Source organism: Vulpes vulpes, chromosome 12 (assembly GCF_048418805.1).
Source record: "Vulpes vulpes isolate BD-2025 chromosome 12, VulVul3, whole genome shotgun sequence".
Lineage (NCBI taxonomy): Eukaryota > Metazoa > Chordata > Mammalia > Carnivora > Canidae > Vulpes > Vulpes vulpes.
Window position 1 is genome coordinate 167,806,998 of NC_132791.1, and position 20,301 is coordinate 167,827,298.

The 20,301-nt window shown below is 50.0% G+C and overlaps 1 long non-coding RNA gene across 1 annotated transcript in view; it reads left to right on the forward strand.

The window, feature by feature from the left end:
• LOC140594788 (uncharacterized) overlaps positions 1–20,301 on the forward strand; it is a 75,011-nt gene that overhangs the window by 47,174 nt on the left and 7,536 nt on the right. Inside the window, exon 2 of the long non-coding RNA XR_011996099.1 lies at positions 20,155–20,213. This is a non-coding gene — a long non-coding RNA (uncharacterized lncRNA). The remainder of the gene's footprint in view (positions 1–20,154; positions 20,214–20,301) is intronic.

Consider the following 20,301-nt stretch of genomic DNA (forward strand, 5'->3'; position numbering starts at 1 on the left):
TGGGGGTATTCGCAGAAAATTCTATGTGAGGACGTTGGGCAGGGCATCATTATTCTGTAGGGTGGCTTTTCCTTCAAACCACTGAGGCCTGGAACGGGCCCAGATATAATACAATTGACCATACTGTCCACTTAGGGTGCAGACCACGCGGCCTCATAAACGGTGGAGAGACCCTATAAACTGTAGTAACAGCACTCTCCGCCCGCCCCCCCGCACCCCTCCCCCCGCCTGTTTGGCTTGGCAGAGCCGAGCCTTCATGCCTGCCCTTATTAGTATTACTATGGGTTCTTATGGTGACTCACCGCCCACATGTGAGCCTTTCCCTCGCTGCCGGAGGAGGAAACCTCTCTGACGTCTGCGTCGCCGCCGAGATTCGTCAGGGTGCTTGCGCCCCGGGGCCGTGGTCTCTGGGCTTAGGAGGCGCACAGGCCCGGCCCGCCGTGGGCCCCTGGGGTCTCTCCCGTGGTGTGGAGCGCACCGGGTCAGCCTCGCCGGTCACTGGGTCGCTGGTGCGCTCTGCTCAGGGCGGGCGGGAGGAGGGTGGCCAAGCTCTGGAGGGGGCGGAAGCCTCCTGGGGGCTTGGTTCGTCCACTTGGACAGTTTTGTACCCTTTGGCCAGACCGTGGCCTTTGCTCAGCTGTAAGCCCAAGGAAGAGAAGCTCGGTTGGCTTCCGACACTGGGCGAAACTGGGCACCTCGAATGTGGGGCAGGACTGCCTGGGTTCAGATCCTGGCCAGGCCCGCCGCTGTCATTGCGTGTGGCTGAAAACCACCAGCAGCAGAAGAAACCCAACCAAAGCCACCTCCCTGTGCCTCCGTTTCCCCACGTGAAGGGGAATCATAACCATAGTGCCGCATAGGGGCCACGTAGGACTGCTTTAGATGTAAAATGGATTTGGCCACATCGCGCAGACCTACCACACTGAGATCCAGGAGCCTCTATTCATCTCCCCATCCCCCTAGACACTTAAAAAAAAATTTTTTTTTTTAAATTTTAGTTTCTTTTATACCGGCACTAGATTTCACCTCTGGGATCCAGTTATTAACCGAAATGCCTCTGTTTAAGGTTTAACCAATGTACCTTTGCGGCCCCCTGCAGGAATGCAGCTGGCCCTTCCTTGGGGACCTGATGGGCAGAGTCAGAATCTGGAAATTTTTAGGCAGATAAAAAGGGACTATGGGGGTCTCCAGGGAGGGGGAGTCACAGGAGCAAAAGTGCCCATGAAGGACTGGACTTGCCTGGGGCAGAAGCTGAATGCCACTCACCCTGCCCTCTGCACTCCCTGCAGGTTTGACACAAAGCCGTCTCCTCCCTTTGGAGTCCTGCAGCTGGGCAGGGGCTGTCCCCTGAGCCCCTGTCCCCGGGGTGCTGTCCTTGGCTCCTTCCTGGTTGCTGCTGTCTGTCGAGGGTCAAGCATGAATCCACTCACTGGGATCCAGAGGACCTACGGGAAAATTAGCTTTCATTCCCTGTGAAATAGATAGCCTGGGGTGGGGGGCAATGTGTCCTCCAGCTTTTATGGTGGAAATGTTCAGACGCCTCGGAGGTTGAAAGGAGTCTCCCAGCAACACCCAACAACCCCACCTAGATTCCGGCTTACACCTTGCTACTCTTGCAAGGGTCCAAGGGCTTACACCTTGCTATTCTGGACGGGTCCATCTGTCCATCCCTGTCTGTCACTCATATATCAACCAGCCATATCCCCCCACCCATTCATCCACCCATGCACTCATCCATCTACCCACCCACATCCACCCATCTATCCAAACATCCATCTCTGTGGAAAGGATTTACCCAGAGCATCATCATTAGTCACCATGTGGACCTCATTTAATCCCACGACCACTGTTGTTACCTCCTTTAGACACGTGAAGAAACTGAGGCATCCAGACTTGTCCAAGGTCACAGAGCTCTCACAGGCAGTGAGGGGATCTGACCTCCTCACAACCATGCCTGGGGCTGTCTGGCTCCTGCCCCTGTAGTGACCTGGCAGTTCCAAATGGGCAAGAATGGAAGTGGGTGATGCCTTCCTCATTTGTGTAATTGTGACCTCTGAGTGTAACATCATTACCCCCAGGTTTTTAGAGAATCCCCCAAGCCAGGGAATTTCCCTCCTGGGGAGCTGGGGTTTGGCCTTGCCAATGTCTAGAGTCCAGGGAGGGTCAGTTCTGGATGCAGGGCCTTTTCCTGGAAAGAGCATGTCCCATCTATCAGAGTCTCGTGCGGTCATATTGGGAACAAAACCACATTTCCTGTGTTTACCGAAGCTGTTCTGTAGGATGAGTGGACACCCAGGTCACCCCCCACTTAAGCACATTCCTAGGGAACTAGCCACCCCAAGAAGTAAGTCAGAGTGAGGTGGAGGGCACGGGGCAGGTGCTGAGCGGGGGCTGCGTGGGAGGCGCCCTAGGACCTGGAGGGACTGGCCATCTGAGATGATGGAGGTGAGGAGCCCGCCCTGCAGTGGGACTGAGCCTGGCTGGAGGCTGGGTACTCAGTGACGGGAGTGAGGCCGACCACCCATCTCCATCCCCATGGAGATGACAGTGGCTGGTACTCTCTGAGTAACTTCTGTGGCCAAGCACTTGGCCCGGGCTGCCTTTCTCTGAGGCAGGCGACACCACCATACCTTACAGCCACAGGGAAACTGAGGCCTGCAGAGTTCAGTGACTCCCCCCAGTCACAGGACAGCCAGAGGGTGAGGCGCGGAGCCTGGGCCGGAACCAGGGGCTGTCTGAATCCAAATATCTCAGTTGCTGAGTCACATGCAGGATTGCTCAACTGGCAAAGGCTTGTAAATCCCACAAACAGATAGGGAAACTGAGGCTGAGCAGTCTGCCCAGCTCTCATCTGAGTAGGTGGCAAGTGATGGGGCTTGTTCGTCTACTCGGACAGTTTTGTACCTTCTGTCTTCCCCTCAAAAGAACAAGATAAATATTAAACCAAGCAACAGCCCTGCACCCTCTTTAGCTGAGTCTGTGGCTAGCACCCCTTCCTCGCTCCCCTCCCCTGGCCGGCCCATCCAGGCTGGTCCCTGGAGCAGGGTTTCGGTGAGCAGCCCAAGATGTGTGCCTTCACTGTGCAGACCCTTCCAGCCCGGGGTTCCTCCAGCCCCAGTCTCCATGGTAACCAGGGTGGGTGCCTGGACCATTCAGGAGGACCCCAGGTATACCCCACTTCCTTGCTTTGTGCTTCTCTTGGAAGCCAGTGGAAGGTCAGGGTATCTTCACTCTAAAAAGTGAGGTAGCAAAACAAAAGTAACACAATGGAAGCATTCACTGAAAACCCTCTGGACACGATACTCTGTGTGTCCAATAAGGGCTGATTCACCTGTTTCACAGGTGAGGACACTGTGGTTGGGGGATGTTTTTTAACTTGTCAAAGCTGCCAGTCGTGTACAGAGAGTGGGCAACCCTCCTGAAATCCGCCCCTGCCCTGCCCCTGTGACCCCCAAGCTGTCTGGGCCCACTGTGGCCAGCTACCCCCTGCATCAGCGTGGGTTTGCTACATGCCCCCAGGATGCACATGTGGCATCCTGAGCTCCATCGCGCTATCCCTCTGGTGTGACCAAAACCTGCAAGGAGCCTCAGAGCATGGCCTGACCCCTTGTGTGTCTGGACAGGATGGAAACTGAATTCCAAAGACCACAGGACCAGGGAGGGGCCGGGCTGGTGAGCTTGTTCATCCACCCCCTCCAGTTGTTGTGGAGGTCACCTGCATCCGCCTTATGGGAAAACCCTCCCAACCCTCCTAGGCCTCGGGCTGTTGGCCCTTGGTCTGTGGGGTAGGGGCTAGCTGACATTGGCCTGTGGCAGCACATCTCCAGCTTGATCTGGAGCCTCCGCAGCACCACAGTGGGTGTTAAGGCACAGATGGTTGAGCCTGCACCACTGCTCCTGCCCCTCATCCCTGGAGTTTCATGAGGGATGAAGTGATGTCAGGATGTCAGGATATCTAACAAGGTTCCTGGGTGACACTGTGGCTGAGTGCCAGACCTTGAGAGCCACCCCCTGAGTGACTTGCCGACCAGTCTTTCCTCATGATGTTTAGGGCTAGATGGTCCTGCCTGTAGGTACATGGAGGATCTAACTAGGGCCAAGTAGAATAAACAAAAGCATTTCTGAGTGGGGCTGTCACATAAGGCCCCAGGTTGAGGAACTAGTCGAGACTCCCAGACTTCACCTGGGGTTAGGCACCCAGCTGACAGCCAGCACCAGCACAGCAGCCCTGTGCCATGCCATCTTGGAGTTGGGTCCTGCAGCTTCCAAGCTGTCCCAGCTGAGGTCAAGTAGGGCTAAGACTAGCTAGTCTTCCTTGCTGAGCTTAACCTCAACTTCTCATCTGTGAATTGGGCCTAATAACACCATCTCAAATGAGGTCATGTGTATAAAATACCCGACACATACCGTGCACAACCAAGTTAGGGCGTGGGTGTTACTGGCATCACAGTGGCCGGTTGAGCAGTCCTCCCTCCCTTGCATGAAACATGCTGGCCCTCACCATGAGTTCCTGGCTTCGTTTCTGTCATCATAAAAGATTGTCTTTCCATGAGCAAGCCTCTACTCATGGCAGCTTATCAAGAAATTTCTCCCGCTCCCCACCCCCACTCCTCCTTGCCTCCTCTTTGAGGTCCAGTGTAAATGGTCCCCAAAACAGAGCCCATTAAAGCATCAGGACTGCCAAATTGGCCCTGGTCCCCATCACCAGGCCCTATGCTCCGGATGGCCTGGTGGAGAGGTTGGGTGCAGGTCCTGGCCACTGCCCAGTTGTTGGGGTGGGGGAGACGTGCAGTGGGTGGGGCTGGAGAGCACCAGGCAGGGAGACAGAGGTACATGAATAATCTGCTGACCTTTCCTCTCCGTGTTTGGGTGAACATAAGCCTGTTTACAATAAACCCCAGGGAGATTTTTCATCCTTCCAAATGGAACAAGGGTTATGTAAGCAGAGAGATCTTGAGCTCGGCAAACACCTGCTCTAGGGGCCAAATGGAGGGAGATCAGGAGAAATGGAGCCCTCCATCGCCCCATTGAGATACTTGGCCTTCATTAAACTGGGCCTGATGGGAAGGGCAGAGAGTGGGGCCGCTCCCTCCCTGTGCCCACAGGTCAGGATGAGCACACACCTTGGACTCGGAGGTGGCTGCCCATGCCTCGCTTTTATTTCTCAGTTGCCCTGGGTGTCCTCTGGGCTTAAAAGCAGACCTGCAGATATTGTGATTACAGTGAGTGGAAAAGTAGGAAATCCATGTAGGAAAAACAAAACAAAACAATTCACTCCTTGGTATTTTTTGTCTTCTGCTTTACACCATCCTTGGTGACTTTTAGTCGGCGACTTGACCCAGAAATGTTCATTCACAGAGGCTCATCTTCCATCTTCAGGTTTGAGTATATTGTATTCAATAAGATTAGCTGTTCTGGAAACGTGAGGTCAGCCATTTCTTAGGACGATCTGTGGGATTTTTTTCTTTTTAAAGATTTTATTTATTTATGAGAGAGAGAGCGAGCGAGCACGGGGGTGGGAGCAGAGGGAGAAGGATAAGCAGATTCTGCACTGAGCTCAGACCCTGACATGTAGCTTGATCTCAAGACCCCGAGATCATAACCTGAGCCGAAATCAAGAGTTGGACACTTAACTGACTGAGCCACCCAGGTGCCTCAATCTGAGAATTTTTTTTTTAATAGAAGTTCTAGGTTGGTTGGCAACATGTACCCATTAATGATTTGAGTAAGTCTGGCTTAACCCCACTCTGGTGTGATTCTGTCCTCACCATTTCCTCAGTGGGAAGATGAGAGTGATTTCGACTGCCAGCTTAGGCAGAGCCACGCCAGAGAGAAGGAAGGGCAATGGCTTATGATGGGTCTCCTTTTTGGATTCTCCATCAGGCATTTGGCAGGCTATATTTTCCAAAATAGCTGCAATTAGACCTCCCACCCGACATGCTCTTCTTAGAGTGCCTACCCCACAGAGGAGGGTCTTAGTTGTCCTCCACTTGAATCTCAGTGGGCTTGTGACTACAGCAGAAACAAAGAAAGCTGTGTGACTTCCCGGAGTAGGCCCTACAGGGAGGTAGAGTTTCTGTGCCATCCTACTGGGACATTCATTCTTGGGCTACCATGATGTGGGGAAGCCCGAGAGGCCCACATTGAGAGGAACCAAGGCTGTCCACCTTCAGCTGGGCTGGACTCTCAGTTGACAACCAACACCAACTAGCCAGCCCTGCACCACGCTACCTTGGACAGAGACCCTTCAGCATCCGTCAAGCTGCCCCAGTTGACTCCTTGTGGAGCAGAGACGATGAGCATTCTTGCAGAGCCCTGTCCAAACAACAGATTTGTGGGCTAAATACATGTTTGCTATTTCAAACCACTAAGTTTTGGGGTGATTTGTTACACATAGTGCAGGTGGTATAAGCCTCTCTAGTGTCCTAAAGGGCAGATGCTGCTATTGGCTCTTTTTTTATGAGAAGGAGGAAGCTGAGACTCAGACGGGGTAAGCCACTTGTCCATGGGTGTGTGGCCAGGAAGTGCAGGAGCTGGGTGTGTAACCCACGGTGTCTGACCCAGAGCTGTCTGCAGGGTTACACTCTCCTGGTCCTCAGACCAATGTGCGAGGTCCTCCTTGGTGTGGCTCCCACTGTCCTGGATGTTTCCCCAGCACATTCATACCTACTCAACAATCCAGCTACATGCCTGGAGATCCTTCACAGACCCCACTTGGGCCTCCTGCCAAACCCTTGCTCTGACGTGTCCTCCACCTGTCTCCATGCCTGTGGGGCGGGTCCCACTGGGCAAACCCCAGCCAACCTCCCATTTGTAATCTCTGTCTCAGAGTCTGCTCTCCAAGGACCCCCAAGTTGGTCCCTTCCTTCACCGTGTTTTCTGGATGTTCACAGGTGATTATCGCTGCCACCTTGGAGGGCAGAGTCCACAGGGCTCACTGTGGAGGAGTCATATATCCTCAGAGCATTATGTGAGACAGACATTTCTGCATGGTTACTTGGGGTCTTTCCATCACACACCCACTCCCAACTAACATAGTGTCTTGTTTGATTTTGCACAACTATCTCTAAAACTGATCTTGTCTTCATCTTATTTACTTATTTATTTTAAAAGATTTTATTTATTTATTTGAGAGAGTGAGCAGCGGGAAGGACAGAAGGAGAGAGAAAGAGAATCTCAAGTAGATTCCCAGTGAGTGCAGAGCCTGATGCAGGGCTTGATCTCATGACCCCAAGATTATGACCTGAGCCAAATCAAGAGTCAGACTCTTAACCGACTGAGCCACTCCGTTGTCCCCTTGTCATCATTTTAAAGAAGTGGAATCCATGGACAGCTAGGGTGGCACAGCAGTTTAGCGCTGCCTTTGGGCCAGGGTGTGATCCTGGAGACCTGGGATCAAGTCCCATGTTGGGTTCCCTGCCTGCTTCTCTCTCTGCCTGTGTCTCTGCCTCTTTCTCTGTGTCTCATGGATAAATAAATAAAATCTTTTTAAAAAAAGAAGTGGAATCCAGAGAAATCAGAGAAATGAAGTCACTTGGTTGAGGCTGCACATCTGACCTCACTGCATCTCTCCTTGTCACATCCCATCCCATCCCAAGCCCCACTCCTGCACCTACTAGCCTGGCATCACACCACTAACTTCTTGTCCACTGGGGGAAATTTCCTTGGCACCATGTCCCTGGAGCTATTCCTGCAGGTGAAGAATCACTGGCCACTCCAGGCAACCTTTGCTCACCAGGGTGTGCAGGGATGTCCTCCAGTGGAACATGCTCCTTTCCACATCAGAGCATATTTCAACATGACAAGGAAGATGTCTCAGAGTGAGCATCTGGGGGGTGTTATTTATTCACCTGGTATCATGAGACCCCATGTTCCTCCACTGTGCCTGGCTGACTCCTGGGAGTCACCTTAAGGGGTTCAGTGATGATGCCTTTTCTAGGAAGTCCTCCTGACTTCCTCCACACTCCTCCAGGTGCACTCCTAGACCCCCAGTAGGGCTTTGCCCCAGCATCCTTATTGCCAAAATATGAACCCATTGAGGCCTCAGACTGGCCTGCACTTTCCTTCTTGTGTCCCCAACCATCTGTAAGGAGCACAGGAAAGAAGAGATGCGTATCCTAAATGCTCCAGAGGAAGAGGGAGGGACACTTAGAGCCCACGAGCCTCAGCTCACTGCCACAATGGACCACAAAAAAGAGCTGTCCTGGCATCCTGGGCTCGGCCAGTAGAAGGTAGAGAGTTGTGGGGGATTCTGGAGACCAGGATTCTCATTCCAGCTTTCCCTGTAACCTATGGATAGTAATAGTAACTCATATTTAAGGGGAACTGTTTTAGAAAGGCCTCATCCTCAAACTCATGACCACTTTATAAGGAAGTTTATGGAAGACAGAGGCCATGTAGACAGGGATCAGAAGATGCCTAACCACCATACTACTCTGCCTCTGGGCACCTTTCTTGTCACAGGGTCTGACTCTCCTTCCTGTCAATTGCAGGCTCAGCTCCATGGGTCCTGCTGCTTGATTCAGTTCTGATCTGTGGTCCTTTGTCTGCTGAGCTGGAGCTGGGTCACTTGAGCCTGCTTCCTGAGTGCTTGGTCCAGAGGTGCATTTGAAGAGGGTCCTTCTCATCCACCCATTGTCACACGTGGTGCCAAACTTCCCTGGCCTACGGAAGCTGAATCCATCCAGCATGCTGTCAATCACCATAGCTCCCCTCTGTGTCCTGAGGAAAGGCTCTATGAGTCCAAAATGGAATACTGGGAGCTGGAAGGGGATTTTGTCATTGGTGCTCCCCTTCCATGTTGCTGCACCCTCCATACTTGTAATCAGATGCTCTTCCCACTTCTTTCTGCAGCTACCTGAGGTAAAGGTAAGGGGACAAGAGGCTCTGGGCTAGATGTGGGTTCAGATCTCAGAGTCAACCTGCCTAAAGCTGAGGCAGATGCCAGCAGAAAGTAATGTGGGCACAGGCCCATTCCTAAAGCGCAGAGTACAGAAAGTCTAGTGTCATCCAGGGCTGCCATTGATTGGAGGTTCTGTATGTTGGGCCTAGACCTAGACATCCTCTGTGCTTCAGCTCACCTAATCTTCACAACCACTCAGTGAAGCAGGTGGTATTTTCATTCCCTCTGGCAGAGGGGGAAATGGAAGTTTGGCAAGCGGAAATGAAGTCTTTGAGTCACACACCTAGTAAGCCGCGCATCAGGACTAGAACCCATGGGGTCAAATCTCAGAACCCCAGATTCTCCCATCCTTAAAATAATTTAAATATAAAATAAACTGAGAAAAAACCTGGATATTTCTTTTTAAAAAGAATATGAAGTTTTGATCTTCTGCTACAGACCCTGTCTCTAACTCTCCCTCTGATAACCATTGTTACTTTTTTTGACTACTTTTCCAACAGTGTCTTACCCATTTATAAGCAAAAATATGCTTTTTACAACAGGAGTGCACAACACAGTGATCTGCACCTTGCTTCTCTTTGGATGATTGCACAGTGAAAGTGGAACATTTCCTTCTCACCAGGAGCTCACCCACACAGGTTCCCGTCCATTAGAGGAGTCTCTGTGGCTGGATTCTTCAAGCTGCAGCAGGCCTCCATCCTTAGGTGCTCTTGTTAGAAAGATTCTGGGAGTCAACCTCTAGAGATTTAGTTTCATTTTATTTTGCTTTTTTTTTTTTTTAAAGATTTTTTCATTTATTCATGAGAGACACAGCGAAAGAGAGAGGCAGAGACATAGGCTGAGGGAGGAGCAGGCTCCCTGCAAGGGGCCTGATGTGGGACTTGATCCCAGATCCCGAGATCATGTCCTGGGCCAAAGGAAGACACTCAACCGCTAAGCCACCCAGGCATCTTGAGATTTGGTTTCAATAAACCATCCAGTTATTTACTGCTGCAGGACAAACCACTCCAAATTTTAGTGGCTTAAAACAGCACTGACTATTTATCTTGCATAGATTTGGAATTTGTGCAGGGTTTGGTACAGAAGGCTCTGCTCCATTGGATCAGCTCAGTCAGGGCTGGGAGATCCACTTTTGACAGTGTACTCCTTGAGGTGTCAACTGAACTGGCTGTCTGCACAGAACTCAGTCGGAGCTGTCAAGGAGGGTCTTGCCTTCTCTATGTGTGGCCTCACCCTTGGACTGCTTGGATTTTCCAATAGCATGGCAGCTGACAAGTGAGGCTTAGGACATCAAGAAATCAATCTTCCATCCATCCATCCATCCATCCATCCATCCATCCATCCATTCATTCACTATCATACAGGCACCTATGTATTTAATATAGGTAAACATAAGTTACATATTTATTAATATGAGAAATAACATTAAATACTAAGCATGTACTCTGTGCTAGGCATAGGATTATGTGCTATGCACAGCTGTACTGTGTCTGCAGAAGCCGCTGACCTTCAGTTTTGGTGGTGGTGGTGGTAGTGCTGACTTCGGAGGTAGTCTTCTCACGGGGGCTGACTTTCAGGCCCTCAGTAAAGTTGATCTTTCCCTAGACAAGAAAACTGTTATGTACGTGGCAGCTCTTGGAGGAACAAAAGCATGCATTTGTACCTGGTTTTGGATGTATGTGAGGTTCACTCTAGTCTGCTCAGAGAAGGCATCCAGAAGTAGATCTTTGTCTGGGATGAGCTGCAGACACGGTCCCAATAAACAGTTTGACTACTGGGCTTTGAGAGTGAGCTCATGGAAGAAAATCTTGTTTTTGTTGCTGTTGTTGTTTTTACCTGATTGGTGTGTATTTGACTTATTTGAAAAGCATTGTTAGCAATACTTTCCACCTGTAATTATGGCAACAGGTTTGCTTTGGTGTGCCATGTTTGGCTCTGCAAATATTGGCTGACAGCCTATGTGTCCTGACATGTTCTGTATCTGAAGAAGCGCTCCAAATCCTGCATGCACAAGGGAGCCAGCATGGTTGCAAGATGCTTGGGCAGAGTTTAGATGGAAGGGCTCTTTGCCTTGTTGGATACTTTGGTCCTAGATGGCCCTTCCAGCATTTTCCCAGTGCCCTTTCTTTGTCCAGACTGTGAAGCCACTAGCATGAGTATGTGTTTTAATATCAACATATATCCTATTGTGCCTCCATAGATACTTGTAGGTGAGCACTTTGTGCTTTTAACGTAAGAAGGAGGAATATTATCTTAATTTGGACCCGCTCCCCCAGCACTGGATCTTTAGACAAAGATTTGAGCTCATTGAGTGACTTGAGCAGTGTTATAAGTCGATTGTGTCCCCAAAAAGATGTGTTGAAGTCAAACCTGTGAACGGGGCCTTATTTGGAAATAGGGTCTTTGCAGATGTCATTTACATGTAATTTTGAAAAACTTGAATCCTACAGTTGAAAGAATAGCACTATGAACTTTCATGTATTCTATGCAAACTCATCAACTAGTAACATTTTGAAAGGTAGGGATTTCTTCGTGTTCATGTTTTATGGATATATACTTAAAACAGAACTTCCCGAGACATCAGTTTTGAGGCAGGGGCTGATTCTCTTACTTGCAGCTGTATACCCAACATGGGCATGATGCCTGGCGCAGGGCAGACACTCATTAATTTTCATTAATAGATGAGTGGCTGAAATTTATGTGGATTTAGGCGATCACATGATGACCTTTGGCCTTGTGCACTCATGTTGGCTCCTTGAGGGCAGGGCCTCTTCTGGCTTTGTTCACCTTACCTGGTGTACTCAGTCTTCACATCCATGGGTCCGCCTCTCTTATTTCCCTCATTTTTCAGATCTTGAAGCCAAAGCCCAGAGAAGTCGGGATATTGGCCCAACCCAAACTCAGACAGATTAGAATCCTAGGGCTCTGCCCTCAGCCCATGCTCTGTCAGCCAACAGTGCAGCCCACTAGCTAGGGGAGCAAGGAGGCTCGCTGCTGAGCCTCATCCTGGCACTGCCAAGTACCAGTGTGGGGCCACGGGCAGGTGGCTGCACTCTGGCATCATCTGCAAGCGTGCTCCCCTCGGCTCACCTGCCATGCTCACCCACCATGCTCACTCTCCATTCTCACCCCACACTGACCGCTACCTACTCAACCCACTGGCGAGCCCAGTTCTGCTCACGTTGCTGGATGCAGAGGAATATGAGTGTTTTTACTTCCTGATACCTCAGGGTAAAACTGTTCATTAGAAAAATCAGAGAAGCAAAAAGAAAAACATTTTGGGTAATCCACCAGTCAAAGATAACTGCTTTGAATATTTAAATGTCCTTCTCCCACCTTTGGGGTGTTTTATAAACATGCTTTGCTGTATTTATTCAGCACACATTCTCCACCAAGAGGTACACCTGTCACCTCATTTCATCCTCCCGAAGCTCCTCCAGGTTTGCCTGATTACGGTCCCCATTTATTGGGCTGAAGAGAAGGGAATTGTTCAAAGTCAGAGAGGGAGTGATAGAGCTGTGACGGGGACTTAGCTACCCTATTGGCAGAGTCTGTGTGCTCACACGCACCTTCACACATGCACACATTCACACTAACACGCACTCACATGTACTTGAACACTCACATGCCTACCACACGTGCACAAACTCACATACATTAACACACATCTGTACATGCAACACACCCACATATACTACTACATGCACGCACAGTCACGCATGCGTGCATGCTCGCACACAAACACACACACTCATGCATGCTGACAAAGAGGTGAAGCTGAACACTTTGAGAATGTCTCGTGCAATAAGAGACAGCTGGGCTGTGTTTCTGCATCACTAACAGAACCCCTTGCACCTTCGGGCCCTGCTTCCTCACTCAGCCCCTTGGTGTTGGGTATCTAGATAAACATCGCTGTAGTGAACATCCTAGAGTTAAATTTCTTTGCACACATCCTTAATTATTTCCTCTCTGTAAATCCCTAACAGTGGGGAATTCAAGTCACTGTTTATTCATACTTGCAATTTTGGTAGATATTGCTCAATTGCCTTCCAGAAAAGTTGAACAAATTTGCACTGTATCTGAGCAGGATCAACGAAGTTTTGGAAATCTTTCTTAATGAGGGCTTTGGTGTCATAGAGGCTTTTTTAGCCACTAAGACCCCAGCCATGTTCCAAGGAGGAATATTCCAGTTACCCAGGAATTGGAAGCTGGGCCAGCAATCTGTGGCACTGGAGAGGAAGGCAGGAGAAGAAGCAGGATGGGAAGCTTGATGGTGCACAGATTTTTTGAGAAAGGCTCTTCCCCTAGAACTAATTTGCCATGCATATTGTCCTCCAGATTGTCCTGCCTAAGACTAGTCTTTATAAGGAAGGGAGAGAGTTTTCTCTGTCACCACTGGGAATGAATTATATCCCAGTGACCCCAAGACTTGTCTTCTAGCCTTTGAGATGACCTGGCGGGAACTGGTGATGTCACCACTTAGTTGGGACAGAGCAGGCAAAGGGCATTGAGTAGAGCGCCCAGAGAGGGAGGCACACCAATGTATCAGCCACAGGTGAAGCTACCTTCAGTGGCTGGTGGCCCCTTCACTCTGTTGTCTAACATCTCCCCGGCAATCTCACTGAATCCGGGAGTCTGATAGTTCTGAACAGGGATCAGCCCAAGCCCCCATCTCTGCTATTGGAGAAGCCTACCCAAAAACCTGCAGAGTAAAATGAAGATGCATTTTGCAACAGTCTTGGCAGTGGGGCGCAGGGAATGGGGGTGTGGGGCCCAGCTGGGCAGTCCAGCTCCCAGATGCACCACCGGACAGGACAGCCCCATCCCCTGGGGAGAAGCACCTGCCTGCAGAGTTTTCTCCCAAGAAAAGCCGCATCAGTGGAGGTGGTTCCTCAAGACTGCCTCATGCCGGACACACAATGAAATGGTTATTAATGTTGGAGATTTTATAATTTTTTTCAAATTATAAAGCAGGTTCTGAAAAGTGATGTCTGTTTTCCATAATTGGCGAGTGTTCCCCAGACGGCTGTTCAGCCACCTTGAAAATCAATGTTTTCACGACCCTTGACCCCTCTTTCCCTGACGAGTGTCTCTCCTACAGGTTGCTCCCAGGATGAAAACAATAAAAGCAAATATATAACAGCAAAGGCCCGAGGTTAATGTCTTTAACAAGATAATGTTACTTAAGGGAACTGTAAAGCAAATCATTCCAAAATTCCATTTATTCACTGCGGCCCCAACTGTATTTTGAAACCATATGTATGTGCTGCCTGCGTGTCTGGCCATGGACAGACTCTGCTTGTGTGTTATTTCTTTAATTTTTAAAATTTGAGGTATAGTTGACGTACCACGTTCTATTAGTTGCAGGTGTACAACACAGTGATTTGACACTTGCGTGCATGGCAAAAGGGTCACCACATGAGTCTACTTACCATCCATCACCTCACAAAGTTAATACAAGACTCTGTCCCCCCTGCTGTATGCTTGCGTGTTCCTTATTTGGATCATGTGTGATCCCTGTTGGTTCACTACCCACATCATTCAAAATCCATCGTTCAAAAATGCAGAAGGTTGTGAAGTGCATGGAAGCTCCTGCCCTCCAAGTCTTGTCCCTGCCTGCTTGCGTCTGCTGCTCTAGTTGGTGCCCAAGTGACCCAGTGAGGCTGTGCGCCTGCAGGGATGGCTGTTTCTGGAGCATGTATGGGATGTAACGTGTCTATCCCGGAGCTCCCGTCTCCGTGACACAAAACCTGAGAGTGACAACCAAAAAATTCATCCCAGCAAACAGATGTTTTGATACCTGACCCCAAACATCTGGCCCTTAGCAGACGGGAGGCTTGACAGGAACGTTCAGGTTTAATCTGTATCTCGGCATCAGGTACTCAGGCACAGGCTTGCGCCTGGAAGTTGCAACGAAAAGCTTGTGGTTGGTGTGTGCTGCGATTGTATACATTGTGCTTTACAGTCACAGCTGCTGAGCCCTAGAGTCAGAAGTTTGGGAACCATAAGAGTGATTTGAAATAATCGTGCTGCAAACAAGAGCACGACCGGTGTTGTCTTGAGGCCTATCACTGTGAGTCAAATATGGGGTAGCCCAAGACAGGACGCTTACCCAAAGCTGGGCTGTGCTGAGTCCATGAACAGGGTCGTGACACTGCACATGCACCAACATGGCTAAAATTAAAACACAAGTAGAGCAGGTGTCAGCAAAGGCCTAGGGAGGGGAGAACAAGTCCAGGGGGACCAGTGCCACTGTGCAGGTGGCTAAAAAGGCCCCTGTGCCAGACAAAGGGCCTGACTAGAGCTGAGTGCCCAAGGCGTCAAGCCATATGCAAATAGGGAAAGGGTGCCCCAGGGTGGGGCTGCCTCAGCCAGGGCGGAGGTCTTGACCCCACTGTCACGGTTCGGGGGTCTCTCAGGAACCAGCTCCGATCCCATTGCCATCCTTGCAAAAAGCCTGCAGCACATGCTGTCGTTCACCACATGTCCATCTTGCCTGCCTGCCTGTGTTGTCAAGGCTAGAAAGGCCTTTTCCCCTCTCCCATCCCAGCCCCCCAGAGAGAACCAGGTTCCAGCCTGGGCCCTGAGCAACCGCAGACAAGCTCACAGGTGTGTGGCATCATGACGTCCTCTGCAACCTCGGAACACCGTTCTGTGTCATCGTCCAGGTCTGGAGAGATAGTGGAAATTATGCTAAAGGGGTTGTTTGTGGGTGTCAGGGTCACAGGCAATTTCACATTTCCTCTGTGGCTTTTAGGAATGTTCTAGACTTTCTCAAATAAACACACATTGCTTCTGTAATTGGGATTTAAGAAAAAAAAAAAAAGCAAGAGAGGACTGTCTTGTGGTGCCCATGAGTCCAACTTCACCTTGTGGAACCTTCCAGAATGGCGGGCTTACCCTGTTCTATCTGTAACCAGTTGGTGACCATGGCCAGCCCTGTCGAGTCTGACCTGCATTTTCTCATCTAGAAGGTGAGGAGATCTGACTACAAAGATCCATTCTGCATCTTAAATTTATTTTCAAGCCTTGAAATTAAAAAAATAATTAAGGCATTGCAGATTTTAGAACAACAGAAATATTAACCTCTGAATGTGTAAAATGCCTTCAAAATCCTCAGGACAAGCTGAAATGTTTCTGCCCACCTCGGAGACAGGCCAGGCCATTCTCCTCCACAAGAAGAGTATTTTTAGAGCATTTTCAACCACTTTTCATTGAATCTCAGCTTTTTTCCCTCCCCCCACCCACCGAGTACCTGAGGTGTAGAAATGAATTTATAACAGGAAGCCTTTGATTTTGGAGCTTGTATGTTTTTGAAGTCTTCCAAGGCAGGGCTGTAAAACAACTGGCTTGTTTGGAAAGAATGTCACATTCTGCACGCGGGGGCTGGCACCCTGTTTTCCTTATCGCAGGAGGGGCCGCCTCTGTGCTGAGAGTGAGGAAGCTCCCGCCCCACGGAGGAAGTGGGTGTCTGGTGTGAAGTCCCTGCTCCCCAACTCCAGCTCCAAGGGCCTTGGGACCCTGTCCCCAGCTGGCTGGCCGATGCTCAAGGTTACCCAGAGGGTGGCATCCCTGTGCAGATTTGGGATCACTATACCTCTGTATACTCCTTCTTCCATCCCCAAATACCTCTGACTATAAGATGCACCTAATAACTGCCTTTGTTTTAGAGGAGAGGATCAGCCACCACATCAGGTGTGAGTACGGATCAGAAAAGGCCCTCTGGTTTCAAAATGCTGAAATGTGATCATTAGGCATCTTAGGACCAAGGAGATAAGACAGAGAGGCTGAGTCCTCAGAGGATTCTAGATCTGCCCTAAGGGACTGCCTTGAACGTAGGCCCCCACTTGGCGAGGTGGCCTCCAGTTGCTTAGCCAGCTCCCCCAAACGGCATGTCTGTTCTGACCCCAAATGGGCAGCCTTAAGGAATTGGCCCCAGTAACCCAGAGTTATATGTTCTCTTTCGGTCCTTGCTGCAACACCATGTGGTCCATATTTATTCCTGTTTCATACGTGGGGAGCCTGAGGCTCTGGTGGCTCAAAGAGCTCAAGGCCACAGCTAGGAAGCTTGGGTCAGACATCCAAGTCTGACCCCAGTGCTGTATGACCTTCCATGTGCATTCACACACTTTGTTTCGTTTTCTTCTGTCATGAGTGACAAACTCTACAATGGCAGAGCTGAACAGCTGGGAGAGAGGCAGTATTGCCTGTTCAACCTAAAATATTTCATGGAAGATGAAACAGCTTCAGAAATGTTGAATGACATGTTTAGAGTCATGCGCGGTAAGTGCTGGAAGCTGGGACTTGAATACTGATCAGAACAAACTTCAGCCTAGACCAGAAGTCAGCAAAGAGTAGCCCACCACCTGTTTTTATAAATAAAGTTTTATTGGAACACAGCCATGCCCATCCATTCACGTACTTTCTAGGGCTGCTTTTGTGTTACAGCGGCAGAGTTGAATAGTTGTGGCAATGACTGTGTGCCTCACAAAGGCTAAAATATTGCTATCTGGTCTTTATGGAAAAAGTTTACTGATCCTTGATTTAGACAAAGGCACAATCAGTTCAAAAAGAATGACTGCCATGGAACTGTGAGAGCAGATCAGAGGCTCCGAGTGTCGTAAGAGCCACTTATTAGTCTGGATAAAATGTGGGTCTTCTGGGTTTTTCATGCAAGGAATTGAGATCTTGGGAGATTGTTGTAGGCCCTGGAAGAGTGTACTTGTTCCTGGAATCCCAGATTTTTGTAGAATATGCACAGTTTCTCCCACCTCCTAGCCCTGGAACGGATGGGTCCCTCTGCCCTTCACCCCATGTCAATCTAACTGCTGCTCCACCCCCTTTCAGACCTCAGCATAACCTCTGGAAGTCCTCCAGGCTGTTCACTTGGGATCCAGTGCCCAGTTGCTATGTTTCCATGGCAACCTACACTTATCTGAAAGCAGCAGTCGCCACCCTACCCTCCACTCTGTGTTTAGTGTTCCAGCGTCCCTGTAGCCCATTGCATCTGTCAAAAATGCTGTAAATGCTGTGACAATAGTCCCATCCCACGTGTGACTTCTTCAACACTCTTTCCATCAACAGGTGGGGTCTACATCCCTGTCCCTTGACACTCAGCACGTGTTGGTGAACTTGGCCATGAGAGGATGGCAAAAGTGACACTATGTGGCTTCCAGAGCTAGGTCATGAAAGGCAAGGCAGCTTCCCTGTTGCTCACTGGGGTGTCTGCTCCTAAAGCTTCCGGTGGTCATGCTGTGAGGAAGCCCAAGCGCCCCCACATGGAGAGACCACCCAGACTACCCAGGGGTGGGCCATGCCAGCCGCACCCTTCACTGACATCTGCCTGCAGCCAGGAGACCCAACTGGATCCTGAACACAGAACCCATGGGAGAGAGATACTGCTGATGCACTTGTGTTCTCCTACAAATGATGCATTCATGACCCAATCCCTAGTGGTTCAGAGTGTGACCTTATTCAGAGATGAGGTTTTTACAGAAGTAATCAAGGTAAAGTGAGGTCATGAGGGGCGGCTCTAATCCACTATGACTGGTATCCCTGTAAGAAAAGGAAAATCACACAGAGATGACAGGGAGAAAGCCATATGGATGTGAAGGCAAGGATTGGGGTGATGCTTCTACAAGCCAAGGAACATGAGAGATCACTGGCAACCCCCATTAGCAGCTGGGGGAGGACTGGAACATAGCCTCCCTCATGGTATCCGCAGGAGCCCACCCTGCCCGCACCCTCATCTCGGACTCCCAGCCCTCAGAGCTGTAGGCAAGCAGACTTCTGTTCTTTAAGCCCCTCAGTGGGTGGTACTTGGTTACAACAGCCCTAGCAAAGAAACAGAGGAGAAAATAAAATGATTGCTGTTTCAGTCACGAAGCTTTGGGGCGATTTGTGACATGGCACCAGCTTGCTAGAACATTCTCCTGCAAAGCTGAATCTCCCTGGAGGCAGGAATCCCTGACACTTGGTGCACATCTAGTAAATATTTGCTGCTTGAGCACCTGGATCGACCAGTGGATGGTTTGCTACCCCTGCCTTCAGGTAGTTCCCTGAGTAGCCCCACTGGTCGAGGTTCATCCCCCAGAGAAGAAAGATCTGGGTGCACTGAGCTGGGGCTCCAAGCTCAGAAGCAATGTGAGCTTCCATTGCAGGCCTGGGAACCGCAGTGAAAACCCACTCAGTGATGCATTTCCTGAGGGAGCCTGTGCCTGGAAAAACAGGAAAGTTAGTGCCTATGCATTTTTATGGGCGCCCAGCATGCGATTTTGGAGGATGGAGGACTGAAAGCCAAACAATGCCCACGAGTTGTTAAAAAATAAGTGGGAAGGCCATATGCTTTTGCATTCAAGCAAGACACACAATTGAATGGATATTGCGTGGAAAAGCCCCCGGACACTCAGCCTTGGCTTCCGGGATGTGCGGGGGGCCCCTGTGGCTTCACACAGCAAGGATGGAGGGCTGGGGACCCTTGGAGGCAGCTGGGGCTGCGACACCCAGCCCCTGCCTCCAGGCAAGTGGATCACTGCCATCCAGAATGGACAGATATTGTTTTTAATTTTTCTCAAAAATACAGTGAAGTGCGTTGAGAGTTGATATTTGACCTTTTATTGAAAATCACGGGTCAAGTCAAACGTAACACATTTGGACCACGGGATTAGCAACCACGGAAAAGGAGCCCTAAGGATGAGGACATGCGAGGACAGGGAAGGTGGTGACTCTGCAGGTGGTGCAGCTGCTGAGGGGCCCAGTGGCTTTTGATCTCCGGCCCACCCAGCTCCAAGCTGCCATGCTGAGGACCAAGCCACACACACACACACACACACACACACACAAACACACATGCACAGCGGCACTGCCCGGGGTGAACCTGCTGTGTCACCTGTGGCAGAGGGGCAGCCAGCAAGCACCTGCCAGCTGAGGGGTCAGCACGCGGGTGCGACAGCCAGGGCCCGGGGAGCCTTGGTCCCCTGACAACCCTCGGTTCATCCGTGTGAGTTAGCTTCACTTCAATTAGTCAACATTGTGAAGCCACATCAATGACCCTACACTACATTGGTAGCCCTCTGAGCTTTGGCAATGGACTTTGGGGGGAATGGACTCCCCTAGGACCTCACGTTTCAGCTGTCACTCTTCTATTTCTTTACATGCTTTGTGCCCGTGCCCTTATAATTTTGTAATGAGTGCATGTGCTTCTCTTCACTTCCTGCATTATAAGCCTCACATTGCTGTTTATTGTCTTTTAGGGGCTGGTCACCGTCTCAAGATGTGGAAGGCGCAGCTTCTCTCCTGCTGGATTTTTCAGGTTTTTCCATTTTCTCTATTATAAAACTATGAGCACAAACATTCTCACACCAGCAAATGTTTCTAACATGAGCATTCGCTTACTTCCT